The 22,906-nt window shown below is 43.8% G+C and overlaps 1 long non-coding RNA gene across 4 annotated transcripts in view; it reads left to right on the top strand.

The window, feature by feature from the left end:
* Positions 1-12,253: 12,253 nt before the first annotated feature.
* Positions 12,254-22,906, top strand: part of LOC139080582 (uncharacterized) — a 37,914-nt gene continuing 27,261 nt past the window's right edge. For 3 of the 4 annotated variants that reach the window (XR_011535190.1, XR_011535189.1, XR_011535192.1), the window contains exon 1: positions 12,254-12,473. This is a non-coding gene — a long non-coding RNA (uncharacterized lncRNA). The remainder of the gene's footprint in view (positions 12,474-22,906) is intronic. The other variant, XR_011535191.1, reaches the window with a different exon arrangement.

Below are 22,906 nucleotides of genomic sequence, written 5' to 3'. Positions count from 1 at the left end.
AACTTAAATGATAACTAAAAAGTCATGATACTTCTGACTTGGCACAAACCCAAAGGCATTTCAGTAAAAATTCTGGAGATAAATATATTTGGTACACAGAATTTCTCCCAACTCAGCTTATGATTTTGAGTGACCAACCTAAAATAAGCTTTTCTCTCACATTTTTTCTTTCACAAGAGAGATCAGTTCAGAATAGTCACAGCAATTAGTATTCTGTACGCAGCAGCCCATCTTCAGCTGCAATGGCAGGGTCCAAACAGCCGAAGCCAGAATCCATATGACAGAGCTCAGTTCTTTTTATTTATTTATTCTCAACACATGTGGTCTCTGTAACTCGTGGCTTGGGATTGTGATTATAAGGGCAGGATGACAATTTCTGCAAAGGAAAATGGTTGTTTGCCTAGCTAAAGTTTTAAGGCTGCTGAACAGACGACAATGAACATAGGATTAGCTCACACTTTTACCTGCTGGTTCGAGCAAGTCAGCTACGTTCAACAGTTTCTCAAGGACAAGAGAAAATTCGTGCTGGCTTTATATCAAGACGCTAACTCCAAATAGACAAGAGAAACAAAAGCGGGAGCAGGACCAATAGATAAAAGAGCCCTTGTTAGTGGACTGAAGCGGTTGCTACAAATAGGACAGCGGAAGGAGAGTTGGGAGGGGGAAGAGGAAAGCAAGGTCAAAGAAGGATGATATCAATAGAGTATCTCCAAATAGCACAGAATGCAGCAAGAAGTAGCAGCAGATGTCAGTCCAGCCCAATGTCAACCCCCATGGAGCTATGTAGAAAGACTTGGAAAGAAACAGCATCGCTGCAGTTGGTATTAGGAGTAACGAGAGAGCAGATGATACCTTTCTCCCCATGAAATGAAAGCCACGTCTTGCCACTGGCCATAGCCTCATCTCCTTTCTGGCCGGCCCCCTTCAAGCTTTTAGGTTTTTTTCTCTTTATTTCAGATCTTTTCTCCCCTCCTTTTCTTTTGATTTCCTTTCTTCTTCCAGACTCCCTTGCTGCCAATTCTAACTCTGATCCTCACCCCACTGGCTGTTTCTTGCTTATGCCGCCAGGCACTCTGGTTCCAGATGCTTACCCTGGCCTCAGCAACATTCCAGGGCTGATGATGCATAACCAGGAGGATCTACTTACTGCAGCACACAGAAGTTCCCATCGTGATTTCAGACATTACTGGCATGGGTTGACTTTTATAACTGTGGAAGAAAGCCAAAAATGCATAAAGGAACTCTGTTTTCAGAGTTCACATCCCTTAATTTTAGTGAATGGATGTGGGTGTGTTGAAGACTCAGTTTCTTAAGAGTTGCCTAAATTTCATAATTATTTCATTTTCCTCCACTCACAGATGACCTTGCCCTGGGTGTAAAAATTGAAGAGCCAATATAAAATGATGATACCTTCAGTCTGGCGGTTAAATTTTAAATTTCAAACATTGGTTTTCAGAACCTTGGAGAGCGTCAAGCTCAGCCCTCCATTTCCCTCCCTGGAGTCAGCTCAAGCATAAACTGATTTCTTGTGCAAAAACGTGAAATAAGAAATAATGGGATAAGTTGACTGGGAAACTAGTAAATTTTGTAATAGAAATGCTTTCCACAATAACCTATTTTTATTGTTTAAGTTTCTGTTGTATAGTGTTGCATAGTTCTTAAGAGGGTGGATTTGGGGTCAATAAGACTTGGGTTCAAAGCCAGGTTCTGCCAATTCCTAGTGATACAGCCTTAGGCAATCTCCCTAAGCCTTAGCTCTTCTCTTCGGTAAAATGGAGCTACAAATAGTAGCCACTTCTCAGAGTTGTTCTGATGGTTATGAGATAATGCATATAAAACCTTTAGCACATGGCAGGCACTCACTGCTTTCTCATACTTTTGAATGAGTTCTTTCTGACCTAGTTGACAACAGTTATGGTGACCAGTACTGAGGGTTTGGGTCTCTCCTGGGGCATTCTCTTCCAGTGTTTTCTTGCTTTTCCTTGTGCCGCTCCCAGGGACAACTGAGTCATACCCTCATTTGTTCATTTAGTATATATATTTATTGAATATCTCCTTAGTACCAGTATTATGCTAAATGCTTGAGTTATGGTGATGGATGAAAGGAAATGATCCTTTTCTTCTTTGGAGGAAATTTCTCACCATAGATTCCTATGGTGAGAAATTTCTTGGCAAGAAATTCCCCCTTGGTGAGAAATTAGAGCCCACCTCCCACGATTGAAGCTTAAAGGGTCAGATTACTCATTTCTCAGTCTTCCTTGAAGTTGGGGCCCAGGCATATAACCTAGACTCGGTCAATTAGACTGACTTGCCCCAGACTTCTGATCAGGATCTGGTGATCTGAAAACACAGGTAGAGTGAAAGATTCTTTCTGGTGCAACACCCAGTTTCTAGGGCTCCAAGAACAGTGGTGCTGGCATCAGTGTCTGGTGCCCAGTGCTGGCACTGTTGGGGCTGTAAGTTGCCGTGACTCGTGTCTAACATGACTGTACAGCAGAATCAATCAGACTAGTTTAGTGGCATGATTTGGGCTGCGGTTCTGCCTGCATAGCCTCCTGCATAGCCTCCTTTTGCTCCTGGGTACGATTCTGTGGCTGTTTCTGTAGCCCTCCTGGAAATTCTATAAGTACTCTATTACCCTTTGAATATTTCTTTTCTTTTTGATAATATCAGGTAGTCAGTTTCTATTTTTCCAGCTAAGAATCTTGACTGCCTCACCAGAGACTCAAATCCCAGATCCAGACTTGAAAGCTGGGTGGTCTTGGGCAAGTTCTCCCTAAGCCTCACGCTTTTTATCTATAAAATGGAAACTACAGCAGGTGAAAGAATATACATACTGTGCTTATCATACCGTATCTAGAACACAGTAGGTGCACAATATATGTTAGCTCCTATGGACACATTTAAAAAAGATAAATGAATACAGGAAAAAGGCGGCAGAACTTGTGAGTGAAGCTCTTGACTGCAACATCTGCTACTTAAACATGAAAGAAATTGACTAAATTTATTTTAAATTATTTCAGTGATTGAAAATATGATTGAGCTAAAAGGAGGCAGGCAAACTTTAAGCCTGTAAACTTTAATTTCTTTCTGTGTTCAGAGCATAAAATGAGATTTTTAGAAATCTCCAATAGAGAATACATCAGAATGATTGATTGAATTTTTAAATTTCAACTTGATATTTAAGTAACACATATATACAGATATAGAATCCTTAGGTATAAGGACCCTCAAAAAAGTCGTTACAGGTGTGAGAGGCTATTACAAGCTCTTGCAACCAGCTAGTATGGTCCTAAACATTTGAAATTAGTGTTTACCTCTGCTGTTTTTATTTATTTTATTTTATTGTTTTTTTGAGGAAGATTAGCCCTGAGCTAACATCTACTGCCAATCCTCTTCTTTTTGCTGAGGAAGACTGGCCCTGAGCTAACATTCATGCCCATCTTCCTCTACTTTATATGTAGGTTGCCTACCACAGCATGGCTGGCCAAGCCGTGCATAGGTCTGCAACAAGGATCTGAACCGGCGAACCCCAGGCCGCCAGAGTGGAACGTGTGAACCTAACAGCTGCGCCACCAGGCTGGCCCCAAACCTTTCCTGTTATTAAATGACTCCATTTGTGTTTCTTACAACCTTTCCCCCAAAGAGTGGGCTCCTGACTTTGGATTGTCACTGTCCCAGCCGCTGCTGCAGTGGCCTTTCTTGTCACACTTGTACCTTCATTATCAGGAACTTGCGTCTTCCATCCGATAGCAAATGGGACCAATGTGCCTTGTACTGGTCACAGTCAAAATCAGCTCAGACCAATAATGTCAGTCTGTTGGAGTATTTCTTCATGAGAAACATAAGAGACATAGAGCTAGAATTAACATGATAATCTTTCACTTGAAACCAGCATCCTTCAATACTCTTTTTAAAAAATTCCAAATTTCAGTGCAAATTATTGCTTTACCGTTTGACATGGCTGTTGTGTTTCCTGTATTATTAATGCCACTATGTGGATAGCAGTCATAAACTGTGCATAATTATTCATTATCTAAGTAACTCTGCGGAAACATTTTGGAAGTTCGACAAAAGCCTTGACTTTAGGCCAAACAACGGAAGTGTCCATTACTCTGGAAGCGCCTAGGTGGACGGCATTCTTAGCGGGCACCGGTAGTCTTCACTTAAATTAACTTCCTTTCCATAACTAGCCACCAAACCAAAAGAGCTTGATTAATAAAAGCCCTAATATGCGTAAACAAAACTCAGGGCGTGAAGATCTGAACAGCCGCAGGAATGGGTTGCTGGGAATGAAAGTCCTAGCTTATTGCCCATGTGAAGCTGTTTCTAACAGGAAAGATAATTTCTTTTTTAGGACAGGGAGATGGAATGTGGAGCAGTATTAACAAGCCAACATTAAGCAGTGGAATGGCAAGTGATTAAAAAAGAAGAAGAAGAAACTTAAGGATAAATTTATGTAAACTATGAAGGGTTGCTAAGAAATAAATTCTTGGGGAAAAGGGTTTCATTTAATCAAGAAACTTGTTTTGAGGGCTTTGGTCAACAAGAAACTCCCTTCTAAAGTCAAGATGTGTTTTGAATTCTTTTTAAAAAATTCTATTATCATGAAAACAAACAAACCAAACAAAGGCTGCAGGTCAAAATTGTGTTGGGACACTTGTGGTGGGGCTCACAGATCTTACCTGGGAGCACCAACACATTATTTGGTCCTTCACTGGACAGAATATCTGGGTGATTCACATTTTGGTTTAGTTAGCGGTTAGACTACAGCTTAATTTCTTATCTCTATTTATTTGAAGTTATAATTTTCATTAAAATTACCAATGGAAAATCACCTGCAATGAAGGACTATGTTTGTGTATTAATTCCAGCCATTGGTTCTCATTATCCTGAAATTCTGAAAAAAGGAGACAATTTTTCAAAGGGAGAAGCTGCTGGTTTGAAATATGGCTTTTCCTGTCTCATTAATATTGTCATGTCACTCGGAACTCTCACACCTAGAATGCAGCTATACTCCCATTTTCTACTTTTAATAAATGTTTAGGTTCCCATTTTCCCTTTTTTAGCTATCTCTTGATCTTTTCTATTCTTTTTAGTTTGAGAGTTCTTTTATTCAAGTGCTATCTCTTTTACTCCAAAGCTCATTTTTTCCTTTATTCCTGTTATTTGACATTTTTTCAGAAGTGTGGTTTGAAAATACCCTCTTCCTTTAGACGAATTACTTTCTTAAACACAAAAAACTTCTTCAGGGTAGTGATTGTCAAAATAGTACGCAGGGGGCAACAGCACTCAGGCTATTTATCAATGGGAATTGTGTCGACTTGTGTAGAAAGATTTGAAAATGACCCCTAAAGAACAGTGGGAGATTAAGCTGAATACAGATAGGAATCCTTGTCAGCATGATTACTGGGAAAAGGATTCATTCAAATGCAATGCTGCTAAGAAAGAAAAAAAAATTTATGACACAAAGAAATACTTGGTAAATTCTCCTTGCTTGCAATAGCTTATTCCATGAAGTGTGTGGATTAAAACAAACAAAACTGTATTAGGTCTGACATTAAATATAAAAAATGAGACAACACAGGAGCTCCGTCAGTTTCCTTCAATCTACGTTCTTGATTTTTAAAGGGGTCTTGCTATAGCCGTGAATGAAAATGATGAGACAGGGACCGGCCCTGTGGCCGAGCGGTTAAGTTTGCCCGCTCCACTTCAGCGGCCCAGGGTTTCGCCGGTTCGTATCCTGGGCACAGACATGGCACCGCTCATCAGGCCATGCTGAGGTGGCATCCCACATGCCACAACTAGAAGGACCCACAACTGAAAAAATATACAACTATGTACCAGGGAGCTTTGGGGAGAAAAAGGAAAAATAAAATCTTGTGAAAAAAAGAACATGATGAGACAGAGGGGGTCTGCTCCGTGTTGAGTCCTTTTCGCCTGTCGTGTCTCTTGGCTCCCTCAACCTAGAGAATAGACAACGGCACGGATGGTGTTATCCTGTGCACAGGAAGGACGCGGATGCTCAGGGACCCTGAGGAAGGCGCCAACATGCAAATCTGGAAAGGGAAGGAACCGGGGCTGGAAAGCAGGGCCACCTCCCTCTGGAAGCCCTACTCTTTGTGACTAGCACTTATTTTAATAAACAGACCCTGCATTTATTTTAACTTTGCCCAAGAGCATTTCTATCTGTGCACGCAGTGTCCTCTTCTGTGGTTTAACCTGAATTCCAGCTTATGTTTGCGTCCTCAGGAGAAGACGTCTGTCAGACCCCCGGGACTGTCGGCACAGTGGTGCTGCCCACCAGGAGAAGGGCAGGCGCTGCAGGGCAAGCGCCCCAGGCTCCCAGGCGCTGGGGCCCTGCAGAGGGACGAACTCACACGATTTCAGTTGATCTTCAGAATAGCCACATAGAAATTAGTTGGTTAAATACTTATTCATTCCATAGGTTTTTATTGATTGATTATGTGGTCCATATCTAGGCTCTGGGGATGCAGCTGGGAACAGGCAGGAGCCTTGCACTCGTGGAGCTCATATTCCAGAGGGGAGACAAACAAGAAACAAGCAAGATACACAGCAGTGCGAGTTACAGGTTGTAAAAGACGCTGTCCATGACACTTGAGTTGAGGCCTGAGGATAAGGAAGTGAAAGCTGTGTGAGAATCTGGAGGTGCAAATGGAGGCGGCAGTGAGTTCAGAGCCCCGGAGGCAGAGCAGGCCCAGAGGGGCCAGGGTCAGGAGCCAGTTCTGGGAGGCTGAGGGCAGTGGTGGGAAGCAGGAAGGCAGCGGGTGGCCCGAGAGGCTTGGCAGGTCTAACTCCAGAACTTGGTAGTAGGGATTGAGAGAAAGGGAGGAACGAAGAAGGACTGCTCGGTTTCGGTGTAAATGGATGGTAGGGCCATCTACTGAGATGTGAGTGACCAAGGGGAACAATAGGAGTTGGGAGGAAAATCAAGAGGCCTGTTCGAGATCTATTAACTTTGAGACATTTGTTAGACACTCCGCTAGAGAAGACAGGAGGCAGTTGGCTCTATGAGTCTGGAGCTTGGGGGAGGGGTTTGATAATGAATATAGTTAAAAAAAGATAAGTTTACTATATAGTAGTGTGTGTTTCTTTATTAATGTATTACGCTACAAGATCTATCAGTGAGCCTACAACTACCGTAATTTTGAGGTTGTGTGGAAGCATAAATGCTATTTGGAGATACCTGCAAAACTAGTGTAACACCCAAACATCTGACTTCTACTACTGATAAAGGTAAAAAGTCTTGATAATACCACTGTGGCTGTTCAATTAATGAAAATAGAGATATAATATTTTTCCCATCTAAGTTCACAAAACTCCTGAATTTTCTCCATGGACTCCCTGTGGGCCTGTGGACACTTCTTCCATTGTGACCAGAGAGATAGCAAAGACCGGTACGGATGAATGCTGGTTTGTGGATTTGGTGCCTTCTATTTTCTCCTGGAAGGCAAGGTCATCAGCTGGGAGCAGGGAGGGAAGAGCTGGGTAAGGAGGAACCAGGAAGAAAAGGCTCAGCTCTCAGGGGAAGCCAACTCTCAGGAAAGAGCAGCAGGCTCGCGGGGCTGTGTAGGACTGTCATCAAGGAAGTGGGCTCAGAAGGCAGTCTTCTGTGGTTTGAATCCAGGCTCTGTCACTTTTTTATTGCGTGACCTTGAGAATATTATTTAATGTCCATGTGCTTCATTTGCTCATCTCCCAAATCAGAATAATAATTTACCTAGCACATAGAGCTGAAGTCAGAATTAAAACAGTGAATACAAACAGTTTAAATTACACCTGAGATAAATTAAGTGCTCAATAAATGCTAATCTTTATTTTTAATACAAGGGTTATAGTGGTGGTTATGGAAATAGCTATGTGGGCTCGAAAGATACTTACAAGGCAGAATTGCCAAGTCTTGGAGATTAATTTGATGGGAGTGATGGAGAGGGAGGAGTCAAGACTGAATTATATGGCTGAGTAACCAGTAGATGGTGGTGCCATTTTCTGCCAAGGAGAATAGTGGAAGAGCAGGCTTGTGCTAATGAGTGGGGAAGAAAATGAGAGTAAATTGTCCATTTGTCCACTGAGCCGTCACATAGACAGACCACGGACTCTGGGACCCAAAGCCATGAGGCTAACGATCAGGGGGATTGCCCCACTCTGTGTGCAGAGCACAGCTTGGGAGTTTGTTTTAATGGTTTGGTTGGAAGCACACTCTTTTTTTCTTTTCTATTCTAGTCTATCTTTGTCCAGGTTAGATGTGAGGAAACCAGCCATTGATTCCTAAGATTAACAATTTTAGGAGAGCAAGTATTATTCAGAATATCCTTCATTGAATTGTCCTTTCTTTTCATAATCTGTTATCGTTTCTCTCTTATTTATCCACTTCTAAACAGAATTAAAGGCAATTTTCAGTATAAATAATGGAGACTCCATAGGAGCAAGAAGCATGTCTGTTTTATTCACTATGATTTCCCCTGTGTCTAGCAAGTATTTTTGTATATATAGTAGGAACCCATAAATAGGGTGTCTACAAAAAAGATTAAAAAGTAAAATTCAGGGGCTGGCCCTGTGGCATAGTGGTTAAGTTGAGTGTGCTCTGCTTCAGTGGCCCAGGGTTTGGTTCCCAGGCATGGATCTACACTACTCGCTGGCGGCCATGCTGTGGCGGTGACCCACATACAAAATAGAGGAAGATTGGTGTACATGTTAGCTCAGGGTGAATCTTCCTCAACAAAAATGGAAACCAAAACAGTAAAAATCAGATAGAATGAGAAGAAACTATACACTAAGATCCTAAGCCAAGAGTCCAGGATTATTCTCACACTTAGAAAAAAATTGGAAGCTTTTTCAAGTGAAATATCACCCGGAAACTCAAGGTATATTATATATTAAGGGATACTGAGTACATAAAATAGAACAATAATTTAGAACATGTGCTTTTTCAGGTCTCAAATATTAAGAAATAATTTCATTCAAGCTTTTTAAGTGAATTTTTAATATTAGTCAGGATTCTCCAGAAAATGGAGCCAATAGGATATTTATAGACATTTGTATACTTATATTTTATATATTTATATTATATATATGTTTATAAATATAAAAGGAGGTTTATTATGAGAAATTTGGCTTGTGATGATGGAGCCTGAGAAGCCCCACAATCTGCCGTCTGCAAGCTGGCGACTCAGGAACGCCAGTGGTGAAATCCAGTCTGAGCCCAAAGCCCGGGAACCAGGGGACCAATGGCGAGCATCCCAGTCTGAGGGCAGCAGCAGACGAGGTTCCAGCGCAGGTGGTGAGGCGGAAACCCAGGGCGAGCGCCTCCTCCCTCTGCTGTGTGTTCTCTTCTGGCCCTCAGCGGACTGAGTGGTGCCCACTCACGCTGCGGAAGGCAATCTACTTCACTGGACCCACAGTTCCAATGCCAATGTCACCCAGAAACACCCGCAAAGACACACCCAGAAATGCTATTTAATCTGGGCACCCTGTGACCAGTCAACACACAAAATTAACTATCATACAGTGTTGTCATTAAAGGGAGCTGCTTTTGAGTCATTAACAACATTTTTAAAGAAAATATTATCTTTTCATCTAATTTATTTGGGATATAGAAGTTTTTGAATCTTTGTATGATGCAGTCATTGGAATTTTATCTCAAAATACAAATATCCTTTACACAAGACCAGACAGTTAGTTTTTAAAAATTTGTTCTGTAAATGTGTGTGATGGGTTGAATAGTCTTCCCAAAACGATATGTTCAAGTCCTAAGCCCTGGACTTAGAATGTGACCTTATTTGGAAATAGGGTCCTTGTAGAAGTAATTAGTTAAGATGAGGTCGTACTGGAATAGGCTGGGCCCTATCTGATATCCAACAAGAAGACCACAGGGAGAAGATGGCTGTGTGACAGTGGAGGCAGAGATCCGAACGGTGCATTACAAGCCAAGGACTGTGAACAAACACCAGCTGCTCGAAGAGGCAAGAAACGATTCTGCCCTACAGGTTTCTGGGGGAACATGATCCTACCGACGCCTTCATTTCAGATTTCCAGCCTCCATTCTAGGCCTGTTTCACTGGCACCCAGAAACTTCCAATTGTGAAGTCGTACCTCCAGAAACAGCTACTTAAATCCAAGTTAAATTGCTCTCCCTTCTTTTAAAGCATTTAAGACCAGCTTTGACTGAGATGGTATCAGGCTATGTCCTTCCTAAATAATACTTGGTGGTTAAAGATAATTGGTTCAGTGCCTGTAATGTGAGAAATTGTGACAGGCTCACATGTAACGGGAATTCCTCTTTGCCGAGGGTCAATTTTGGAGGGGGTGAAACTGCCATGGATTTAGCATCTGTGGCTGAACAAGTAAAAGTAGAATCCTCTAGTGGTAGATGGCTTTGGTCTTTTAGCCTCCTCAGCAGCTCCTGGGAGCCGAGTTTAAACACCACCACTAGGAAGGGATTTTATTAAGAGAGACCACACACAGAGGTATTACATAGCATGAAAAACAGCTGCAGCAAAGGAGTTATAGAAAAGGGGTTCCTGAAATGACTATGTCATTTTAAACCCAGATAGAAGCCAAGGGTATAGCATGAAGACGTAACTCAGCAGAGGCATTTCTGAGGAATGAGGTCTGCGTGCAGAGCGCAAGTCTAACTGGTGGGAAGGAGCGTGGTGCTAAGCGCACGGACAGGGCGGCGCACAGCGCGCCCCTTAGACTGTCTTCTTGGAATCGCACTTGTGTTGCATGGGCATTTGCCAAGCTTGGGATAACAGCACTTTCCAGTCAGATTCCCTCGTGAGAGCCCAAGACCTGTGGATGTCCTTGCTTTGTTGATTGAAGGACATTGTTCTGCTTTGGTACCAGACACCTGCGTGGCAAGATTCACATTCCATTATGGAAGTCGTGAAGCCTGAAGAGTGCTCTCCCCCAGCTGGAGGGCCTTCCACCTTTGACTCAGAGGCTGCTCTCACTTTGCTCTTATGTGGGAAACTGAGAAATTTGTTTTCTTCTTAAAAATAAATGTTTTGTTTTACTTCATTACTTATAATACATACTAATTGAAGATGTTAGAAAATATAGAAAAACAGAAAAGAGAAAATAAAACTCATAATCATTAGGCATTAATATTTTGTATGCCCTTCCAGACATATTTCTATAGAATTTTTTTCCAGAGAAAGACATCGTGAGATGCACACTGTTAAAATCTGCCATTTTTCTGTTATCCATATACTGCAAGCAGTTTTCCTTTGCTTGGATCACCACACCTGTTGGACATCTAGATCTGTTCGCATTCTTTTGGTGTCATGTCTTTTGGTATATTAACTCTTCCTCTATCCAAATTATTTGGCGTATTTTAAATTATTACCTTAGGATAAAACTCCATAAGTAGATCTGTTGGGTCAAAAAATACACGTTTTAAGGCCTTCGATAAGTATTTCCAAATCATCTCTTATAAATTTACTCAATTTGCATTCCCACAAACTGTACATGAGACAGCACACTCATCTTCCCTAGGTATTATTATTTTATTTTTTTTAGGCCAGATTAAAATTCGGTATCTCTTTGCGGTTTAATTTTATTTCTTTAATTACTAATGAAAGCGAACCCCCCAACACACATATTCAGTACACTTTTCTGACTAATATTGCCCCAAACCTTAACAAATCTGCTTGCACTTTCTGGATTTTGTTCACTGCCTTGTTTTCTGAATTATCAAATTATTCCCAGGAAATAGCGTACTATTTCGAGCATTTTCCAGGATTCCAAGGAGATCACTTGTCACCAATTGAGAAACGCCTGTAGACCATCCTTTCATTCATTTATCTGAAAATGGTTGGGACAAACGGTTCACGTTTTCGCAGCTTGGTGGCTTAGTGGTGAAGACCGTGCTTCTTTAAGTCCAGTGCTCCCAGGGCTAGTTTGTGCCTCAGTTTCCTCATCTGCAAAATGTACCTGCCTCACAGGGTTGTTATGACCATTAGAACAGAGCCATACATTTAAAGCGCTAAATGAACCAAGAGGACCGAAGAGGAAGGGAAGCGTTGGGTGGAGGGTTTAAAAAGTGGGGTGAATCCCGGGTAGAACAGAGCAAGAACTGGCTTGAGGAAGACGACCCACCTCGTCAGTCTCGTGTTTCTCTTAGCTCCGAAGCCTCACCCCGGAGGCCACGGACACGCAGCCAGCTCTTTCCTTCCTGACCTTCCCCGCGCGCCCCGCTCCTGGAGGGAGGCGGTGCCGGCGGCGCGCGCACGTGGAGGCAGAGCGGCGCGGCCGGGCGGGCAGGCGGGTGGAGCCGGCGCCCGGGCCCCGCGCCCCCGGAGCTCGGCGGGCGCTTTGTGCGCGGGAGCTGAATGGAGCTGGTACGTGTGCGCGCGGGCTTGCACGGATTAGTCGTGCTTTCCCATGAACTACAAAAGAACGCCCGAATCTGGGACATTTGTCATCAAGGGGCAGGCTGCTCAGGATGCAAGGTAACCAGAGCCTTTCCCGGACGGCTTCAGTCTTTAGGGACGTGGGGTCACCCTAATCCTTCCTGTTTATGCTGTGAGCGCGTATGCGGCGAGGCTTAAGCTCCGCGATGGCAAATAAGGATCGCGATGCAGGCATTCCTAAACAGCTATGTCGTCTGGTTGCTTTTTAAATTTCTTTTTGGAACGGGCACCGTTCCCTCCCATTTATTCAGTGCTCTCACAGACAGCGGCGCGGCTGAAGTCTGTCCCAGAAGCGCAGCAAACGGGGCCTTTCTGCCCACCAACACTCGAGTTAGCGCTTGGCTGGAGTAATGCTCTTGTTTACACATTTATTTCCCTGTTTGTTTCTTCTTTCTTCATGCAACGACTCTGACTTCCTGTTACTGTGAGGATTTCAGAACTGTTAATAGATACGTGTCCATACCCATCTCATTTAACAGCTAATTCTGAGAAAATGACAACTCTATTATGGTGTTTGTGGAAGCCAGGAGATACGTTTAGTGGTAGAACTCTATCGAAATTTACTCAGAATTCTCTCCAAGTTACATGTGTTTCTCTTTCATTCAAATTTGATATATTTCAGTACCTGGAATCTCAAGTCTGCAATTTTGCACAATTACATGTTTGTTGGTGAAGTTGAATATTGCAACCCCACTCCTGGTCAAAAGGAAAGAAAACCCCGCTGGGAGCTGACCCTGAAGTCCGGGCTCCTGGAGGAAGGGCCATCCCTGTGGGGCTGTGGATTACTCCATCCCTGTGGGGCTGTGGATGAGGGCCCGCCTGAAAGCACGAAGCAGCGCGAAGCAGAAGCGTTCAGCAGACACCTGAGGGCCGGCATCTTAACCTTTTCATCTTAGAGAATAGAGAACCCTTCCTTCCTCCTGATTGGTCCATTTATTGATTTATTCCACAAACCTGCGAGGGATTACAATGTTCTGAGGACTAGGAAGAGTGATATGATGGAGATCTTGCTTTACATATATTATGTGTATAATTTTTTATGTGTTGCTTGGGAGAACAGAGGGGAAGCTGAGAACATTAGGTAGGGCTTCCAAGAGAAAGTGGCACTGGAGGAGGATGTTAGCAAGGGTTTCCCAATTTGCCCATGCTTTGGAATGACTTAGGAAGGTGACCAAAGTTCATATTCCCTGGCTTCATCCTCCGCCTACAGAGTTAGAATTTTTAAGGCAGCTGGCAAGCTGACGAGCTGATTCTGTGGCGATCAGCTGAGCCTTGGGTCCCAGGTAAAGCAGAGCCACAGTGGGGGTGGGAGGGAGATGGTTGGGGGCTCGTGGAAGAGCATGTGCAAATAGAGCGGAGGTGAGAAGGACCTTATTTGGTCAATGGTGAGTGGCTACACCGTTTGTTCCAAAAGCATAGCGTTGGTGTTTCTGCAACAACCAAGTAGAGAGCCTTTGCTTCTAGAATTTATTTGTTCCTTTGGCTCAACGTTTTTATTCTCCTAGTAGAAATCAGTGGAGAAAAACATATTATAGTACTTGATTTAGGGCCCCTCTCCAAGAATACACACACACACGCGCCTGCACACACTCTCTGCTGGAATGTATCTAGTGAATGTGATGAGAGATACCTGTTTTTCTGGGCATTATGAAATACCTGATGCAAAGTCTTAAATAAAAGGTTAATCCTTATTTTAAAAAACTAATATATGAATATTTTATGAGTAAATATATTTACTCTTCAAATACATTATCAAAATATGTAGCCATAAAGGCTTTTCATATAATCAGCGGTGACAGCAGGAGCCTTCAACGTGCTGGTGGGGAAGGTCATCGCCCAGAACTGAATCGCAAGCAACTGGCCATTTCTGTTTTAAGCCTTGTCACTAGCCGATGATATCAAGTGTGGAAATATAAAAATGGAGACATTTATTAATTTTCTCAGCTAAGGAGATATTCAAGCTTGATTTTCTGTTTCATAATGAAGCTTCAAGCCTTCTGACAAATAACTACCACGACACATGTCCCCTCTGGTTATTTTCTCTTCCTCATCCTTAATTCATTGCTGAACATTTTAAAGAAGTCATTCCTTCTGTCTGCGTGACATTTAACTCCACACCTGCACGCAAAGATTGCCTTAACTCGAACCTTCTGGAGGAACTTCTTGTGCTTCATTTAAGGGAACTCGGACTTCCTCTTCAGCTCTTGGGTTAGGTGGCCCTTCCTCAGAGGAGCCTTCCTGGACCAGGTCGCTCAGATCCTGGCCCTCATTAACACTTGACATTCTTCCCTTGAATTGCCCGTCAAATAGTTTTATTGGTTCGATGTCTGTGTTTTCCACTCCCTTGTTCTGCTTGAGGACAGAGACCACATACATCACGTTCAGCAATGCCAGAGTCTAACACATGGTCACTGTTCAAGAATATTTGTCAAATTAGTGAATAAATATAGATTTTCATAAATCGAAAATACCATCCTTTTGTTGACCAATAACTTTTGGCGTGAACATTTCTAAATGTCTTCGCATGGATGCCACAGAAAATGGTCCAGTCCTCTTTTATTTCCTGCAGTAGGTCACCTCCTTTCAAGAGGCCAGAAGACAGGCTTTTGTGTGTTCCGCCGAAGGGTGTGGGGGGCTTGGCAGCCATGTGGTCTGTGGTCAGCCAGCAGGGGTAGACCTGTGCTTTCAAGTCTTCTGCGCCAAAGTCTGTGGCTTGTGTTTCACTCTGCGGACGGCTAGTTCAGCTGAGCAGTTGTCAGACAACATTTGATTTGGTCCCTGCCCTCAGGAACGTATGCTTTCCCTGAGGAAATAATACATAGGTGTATGAAACAGACAGTAATGACTGAATAATAAAATGAATGGCACAGACAGTACATTTAGGAGGACTTCAGAGAAGAGGGAAAAATTAAGATGTGAAATGGGGCAGACAGAAAAGACGTCTTAGGGGTGTGGGGCTTAAATAGCCTTTGAAGAATAGATAGAACCTAGTTAGTCTGAGAGAAAGGAACAGCAAAAAAAAGCTCAGAATGAGGCCTGGCGGTGTGCGGCTGGACTTGGGTGGTGTCGCCGTCTGCCTAGCTGGAGGCTCAGAAAGAGCCTGGCAAAGTCTGGGTGGGAGGCATTGCTTTCAGGACACTTTGCTTCTAAAAGGCCCGAAGGAAGAGAGCAAGACAGATATGTTCAAAACATCTGGCCCAGAGTGATAGTGACTGAGCAGAGTGTGATTGTCACAAACCTTGACGAAATAAAAATAATATCACCATTGGAAGTGGAGGGTGGGGATGGGAGGAGCGTAACTACCCCATCCCCTGGCCCTCTCTGCCCTAACTTCAACCTGTAGTTAAAAAATAAAAGTATTCTAGCTTCATGAACATTTTATTTTCCTCTTTTTAAAAATCTTAGATATTTTAGGAAATGAAATTTTTGTCTAAATTCTGCAATACTTTCACTTTCACTTCGTTTTTTCTGCTGATTAAAATCAAATAAAATTAAGTTTAATGCTTGCAATTATTAAAAGAATAAATAGCATATCATCCTTATTAAACTGTTTCTTCTATCTAGCTCTCCATCTCCATATCTATTCCACATGCATAGTGATGTCTTCAATTATGCTTGTCAAATGTTAGGTTTAGCTAGTTTTGGGCTGTGGGATGTGGGGTGATTTGTTGCCTTTCTTTTTTTTTTGGTCAGGAAGATTGGTCCTGAGCTAACATCTGTGCCTATCTTCCTCTATTTTGTATGTGGGATGCCTCTACAGCATGGCTTGATGAGTGGTCCACGAACCCTGGGCCGCTGAAGCAGAGAATGCAAACTTAACCACTAGGCAACCAAGCCAGCCCTTGTTGCTTTTTCTTTTTTGTACTGCTGATTAAAAAAAATACTAAGTATACATAATGTTGACAAAAACAGTCAAATCATTACTTTAAAAAAGTGCATATCTGGCCAAACGAGAGACAGAAACTTGGGGAGAAGGACAATCCAGAAGGAGGCAAAGGAAACTAACTTCTCTGATGGTCAGCTTGCTGGTAGGAATCCCAGCAGAAGCTCAGGTCTTCCCACCCCATTGCCATATGTAACCATTACGCCTGCTGTTTTATTCGCCCAGCCTCAGCGGTGAAATTGATGGGGCTCTCACAATGTCTTAGCCTGGAGATATTTTGAGTGGTATAACAACCACAATTGTTTGTCTGCTATCTTCCACTGTCCTTGTACTCAAGGAAGAGGGCCCACCTCACTCCTGGGGTGAATCGTGATTGGTCCAAGCCCTTCCTAGTGGTCTCATTTCCCAGTTAAGCATGTGATGCAATTCCAGCCAATTAGATGTGAAAGGAAGATTGCTGAGTGGTGATCCTCTGTGAAAGGGATTTTTGCTTTTCAAAAGAAAATGTTAGAAAATTCCTCATTTTCCTGCCTCTTTATGGTATTGTGTAAGGATAAAATGCTTGGAGCTATTGCAGCCATCCTGAGACAATAAGCCTGAGGACAAAAAGCCACAACACTGGGGATGGGAGAGTGGAAAAAAAGATTCCTGATTACATAGATCTGGTTGCCTATTAATCCCAGAACTGTCCCACCTATACTCTTGTTATGTGAGATAATAAATGCTCTGTGTTTTAAGGTACATTTAGTTTGGTTTTCTGTTCTTGTGACTGAAAGATACATATAGCCCTGGGAAACACTGTGACATGTACCTTAGTCTGGCAATAAGAGCAGAAAAGTCGCATAATTTTTTCTACAGTAAGAGCCCAAGTAAAATTAGAGAAAAGTTCTATGCGTTGCCATTCCATGGATTCCATTTTAGGCCACGTCTACATGCACAGAAGGCTGCCATTTATTGAACACTTCTGCTGTGCTGGGTGATCTGTCTTATTAATCCACATACTAGCTACAGACCTGCCTTACAGATAAGGAATCCAAAGCACAAAGATTTCAAGTGGCAGAGTCAGGATTTGAATCCTTTTCAATAGCTGGCATTGGTTCTCAGTTGTCAGACTGTTAATATCTGCTGTGAGGTGGATTCACAAGTAACTTATTACTAATAAACAAGCACCAGAATTTAAAAGAAACGCACAAGGGCAGATTCAAGGCCCTCCCGACGTAAAGCACGCGCATGAACCTGCGTTCCTGAGGGTTCCCTTTCTGACCTGGAGAGAAAGTGGCAGAGCTCTCGTCAGCCCCCAGGGGGTTGTGCGCATGCTATAGCCTACCTCTTCTGTGCCACATCCCCTGGATTCTGCCAGTCTGTCCCTGTGCTAGGGAAGGTCTGTTCTTCCAAAGGGTCCCTGTAGGTGGGGTCCTTTTTTTTTTTAAAGACAGCCCCAGGCCAGCCCTTTTCCGTGGTTGGTAGAAGTGTATCTTGCTCCCAGTGCAACACGAGTTAGCCTCTTATGTTTAGATTTTTACCCCAGAAAAGCCAGACACCAGGTCCTGTTTCCCACACGTCCCAGAGGCCCCATATCAAGCGGGTGGGTGTGGGTTTCTTGAAGCCTTCTCTCGCTCAGCCTTCAAGGGAGGGGGAAGCACTTCCTCCCTCTCCCATGAACCACAGAGATCACCAAGGACTTTCTAACACATGATCCTTTGCCCCGTCTTCACCTCCCTTACAAGTCTCCAGTAGATGATGGGCCAACGGCAGGACCGGGACCACAGCCTCCCCATTTTTCCCCCAAAGGCGGGCTTAACGTCTCTAGGGTAGGTTTTCTCAATCACAGCACCGTTGAATTTGGGCCAGATGATTCTCTGCTGTGAGGCCTGTCCCGTGCCTTGTAGGATGTTTAGGAACCACCTCCCCACCCCCGCTGGCCTCTGTTTATTAGATGTCATTAGCATCACCCCAGTTGTAACAACCAAAAATGTCTCCAGACTTGCCAAATGTACCCTGGGGGGCAAATCACCCTCAGCTGAGAAGCATGACTATAGAGTTTTGTGTTGCTGTCAGCCGCTGGCCCTCCAGAGAGCCCCTGTTTTAGCATTCTGTTGCAAATGGCTTCTGATACAAGGTGAGCCTAGAGTCAGCCTGGACATGGACCCCATTTATAGTGAGCTAAATCATCCAGTTGTAATCACTTCTGTTTATCTCCTTTTTCTTGCCTCTTTGGAAAAGCCTCGTTGATGTGTTGCAAGCCTCAGCTGTGTGTAGCGCAGGATTTCAAGATGAACTTGGAATTGTGGATACTGGGCCTTGGGGGAGGGAGCGCAGACCCCTCCCCACTCCCCCCCCCAGCCTGCCCCAGCAGAGCCAGCCTGGCTTGTGCCGAGATGGATAGTGTGAGAACAGTCACCAAGCACACCCCTCTGGGCTTGAAGGTCCTGCTGCTCTTCCTACAGGGGGCGTCTCCCTTTGCTAACAACCCACCCGGGCAGATCTGGCTTTCTTTTCCTTCCTTCTTTCCTTCCTTCCTTCCTTCTTAAGAAACCAACAGTTTTCTGATAATGTTCTACTAGCATTGGGCAAGCAACAAGAGCCACAGAGTGTGGGAGTGGAGCTGATGGAGTGCATCCTGCCTTAGGTCAGGAGGCCTGGTGTGGAGCTGGGCCCTGCTGTGAGGGGAGGGGCAGAAAGCAGCTGTTAGTGACTGGGCAGTCTGACGGGAACACTTCTTTCAAAGAAGATTGGCATTTTCCAACTAAATGTATCTAATAGGTGCTCTTGGAAGATAAATGAGCAAGGGACATTCGTGGCCAAGTGGGTTACAGACCGTGCAGTCCAAAGACAAGCACTTCTATGAGTCCCCATCTCTGCCCTCTGCCTTCGTCTCTGTGGCCATCGAGGGAACTGGCCTAGCTCTTGTCAGCTCTGATCCAAGAGACTGAAGTCACAGCTTCAAAATATAAACCTGAATATAGGAACTACAAGCCGACTCGCCTGAGTTTTTGTTTTCCTGAAATATAAGTAGGTCAGTAGATGCACAAGGGCAAGGTTATTCAAACACGGGCGGTGACAAGGGAGAAGACTGAGAGACAAATCTAAGAGTAACAGGCAGATGCTGCCAGAGGGAAAATACACAGCTAGACCCATAGAAGACTGAGAAAAAGTAGGAAAATGCCTGGGAAGACAGAGGACAGCACTTTGAATATAATGTGCTATCTGGTGTGCAGCTGTTTGACATGGGCATTCTCCGTAAAGTCCAAGGGAGTTCCATGTGATAGGAGAGTTTTTGGAGAATCAGGAGGCTGGGCCCCGGCCCATTGGAACAGACAGTGTCCCTTGCCTCCCCAATAGTCACTTGCCCATATCCCTCCCTGGCGAGCATTGGGCAGAGATTTCATTCTGGGAAGGAATGATGATTGGCCGAAACCTAAAGTTTTCATTCTCACTAATGATTGGTCTCTGAATGGACATGGGCCCAGTTCTGCCAGTAAGATCCAAGGGGAAATCTACAGAGCACTTCCCTTCCTGAGTGGAGGGAGCCTGGCAAGGACAAAGCTTGTGCCCCTGCCCTTTCTTCCTTGCTGGGAAGTCAGTGAGAGAGTATGACACCTGAAGCTTTGTTAGCCAACTTTGGCTTCTGAGCTGACAAACGTTAGAATGAACAGTCAATCCACAGAGGGTGATGGAACACAAAAATGGAAAGAGTTTGGGCCCTTGGGCGTGGCTTTGAGCTGCTGGACTACCCAGAAGCCACCCGCCCCTCCAGACACTTGTGAGAGGACAATAAACAGTCCTTGTGGCTTAAGTCATGGCGAATTGTTTCTTCCTCGTGATCCAACTCACACTAAGGGATATACCAACCAATGCTTATATTATGTGTTTTCTATTTCTTTAAATGATCTATCAAACCAAGTTCTTAGGAATGACTCACATTTTAAAAAAAAACAAAAACTTTTTTTTTCACTCCTGAGAGCTAAGTAAAAGGTTATGGAAAAATGGAATTCTTTACAAAAATAACACACTGCATACATATTTGCTTGATATTGTGAGAACCAGTCAGGCTTAAAGAAACATTTCATAGTGTCTGGTTTTGTTGATCTTGGACATGGTTATCTTACTCTCTGTCAAATGATGGATTCCCACTGAGAGGCAGCCGCTTACTTTTTTTCCCCCTTTTTTGTTCTGATGATGCTAAGATCCCTTGTATGACAGGCACAGAAAAGAATGCAGGCGACAAATGGGGAAAGGCATCCGATTCACATAGGATTTAATGAGTCAGTCGAGATTACAAAGCCCTCACTGGCAAGGTTATATCTTTGTAGTGATCTGTTCTACCTACCTCTGTCATCGTTTACGTTCTCTGTGCTACAATCGTCACAGAGTTTCGAGTGACTTGCTGTTTGTCAATAGAGATTCAGTGGCCTGAGGTTTTGAGCTGTGGCTTTTGTTCCAGCTAGATATTTTCATGTAGTTTAGATTAATAAAACATGAAGGAATTTCTGGTATAATGCGTGCGATCTGCTTTGCTCTTTGAGTGCATACTAATTAGATACATACATCTTCCTTCTGAGAAATAGAATCACATCTCTAAGCTTTAACTTGCTGTCCAGGTTCCTGTTGACTCTTCCTCTATTTTTTTTAAGAGAAAATATGTAGTGAAAATAGGGACAAGCACTTTGGTCTTTGTTGTCACTAATAACAGAAAATTATTAGAGCAGCTCTTTCTTCTCATCCTTCATCACGGGAAGGAGCGATGCTGGTGATGACTGGGACCGAAGGTCACGCCGCCTGGCTTTGTGGGGACAGATGGCCATTGCTCATCATGTTAGCAAGAAGCTTGATGCTGACTTCTGGACATCAGCTGCTCACGATGTGTGTTAAGTGCTAATTTAGCGTCAGGTGGCACCAGTCCTCGTGCTGTCTGGTCTCCTGCCACCTCGATGGGAAGTATTTGGACAGCACAGCCTTCCTTGCCTGTGCTCCATGATGAGACGAAAGCAGACTCTTTAACGCATCTAATAATGCTAATAAACAATACTGCCTTTGATCATTTGGATTTTGCTTTGCCAACTAGGCATTCTGAATTTAGGATTCCAAGGGGTAATTTTGTAAGTTATTCTGAGGGGAAAAATGCTAAACCAAGGGGCTGGCCCAGTGGTGTAGTGGTTAAGTTGACACATTCTTCTTTTGGTTCCTGGGTTTAGATCCTGGGCGCAGACCTAGCATGGCTTGGCAAGCCACACTGTGGCGGCATCCCACATAAAATAGAGGAGGATGGGCGCAGATGTTAGCTCAGTGACAATCTTCTTCAAGCAAAAAGAGGAGGATTGGCAACAGATATTAGGCAGGGCCAATCTTCCTCACCAAAAAAACCCAAAACCAAGCAAAAAAAACTTGTGAAAATAAAGCAACAGGAGTGCTGGGGCTGGGGTCAGGGGAGAAGCAGAACAGGGCAGGGGTCGAGGGAAGACATCAAGAGCTGGGCTGTTACCTGCTTTCAGAAGAATATTAACTTCCTTGGTTGTTGCGGCTTTACTGATAAATTCTCTGCTTCTGAAGTAGCTTAAAGTTCTCCAGAGCAGCTATATCGTTAATTCTCATTGAATTCCTATAAGTCGGTGTATTTGCAGTAAACGGTACTGTTTATTAAGCGTCCCAGACAGAGGATTGTTGAAAAATTTACTTATTTTATTTGTTTATATTCCTTACCATGTTCCACAATAGGCTGGATATGGTATCTAGAATATGTATTGCATGATAATAGAGAAAGTATAAGTACGGAATCAGGCTGGAGAAAGTATGGATAGGACCAGAAGACCATAAGCCAGGAAAGTATGGGGATACACAGGTCATAAACTCTGACACTGCTACCAAGACTGACTGATAAATGTGTATCTAAGTTTTCTGGTTACCAGAGCAAAAAGGGAAATATGGTCACTTGGAAAATATTCTCAATTTCAGAATGGACATTTTCTTGGAAAAAAGCATGCCATTTTTATTAAAGATGCAAGTTTTTCCTGACTCTCAGGCGTTACTAAAAGTTTTGGCATGCATCTTCATGGGCCACAGATACCTATATAACAGGTGACAGGCATCACCCCTAACTGATGAGGAACACCTCAGCAGGCGCCCACTGTGCGCAGAGCACTATCCGCGTGTAACTCAAGCAGACCTGGCGTGGGCACCACAGCCCGCCTTGCAGAGTGCCTCTTCCAGAAGCGCTTCCCTGCATGGGGCCCGGTCTTCCTATGCTGGTTCCAGGGCAGTGTTCGCTTTCAGCTGTGTTGCAGAGGTTACACCCCATTTGCAGGCCAGCTGTTATCGGCTGAAATGTGTCCCCCAGAATTCAAGTCCTAACGCCCAGTACCTCAGAACGGGACTGCATTTGGAGACAGGGCCTTTAAAGAGGTAATCAAGTTAAAACGAGGTCATTAGGGAGGACTCTAATCCAATATGAGTGTGTCCTTCAAGAAGAGGCGATTAGGACACAGACACAGAGGGAAGACAATGTGAAGACACTGTGAGAAGGTGGTCACCTACAGCCAAGGGAGAGGCCTGGGACAGATGCTGCCCCCAGAGTGCGCAGAGGGAACCAATC

The sequence above is a fragment of the Equus przewalskii genome, chromosome 31, assembly GCF_037783145.1.
Source record: "Equus przewalskii isolate Varuska chromosome 31, EquPr2, whole genome shotgun sequence".
Classification (NCBI taxonomy): domain Eukaryota; kingdom Metazoa; phylum Chordata; class Mammalia; order Perissodactyla; family Equidae; genus Equus; species Equus przewalskii.
Note: the sequence above shows the minus strand (reverse complement) of the source record. Positions and strands in the feature narration are given on the sequence as shown.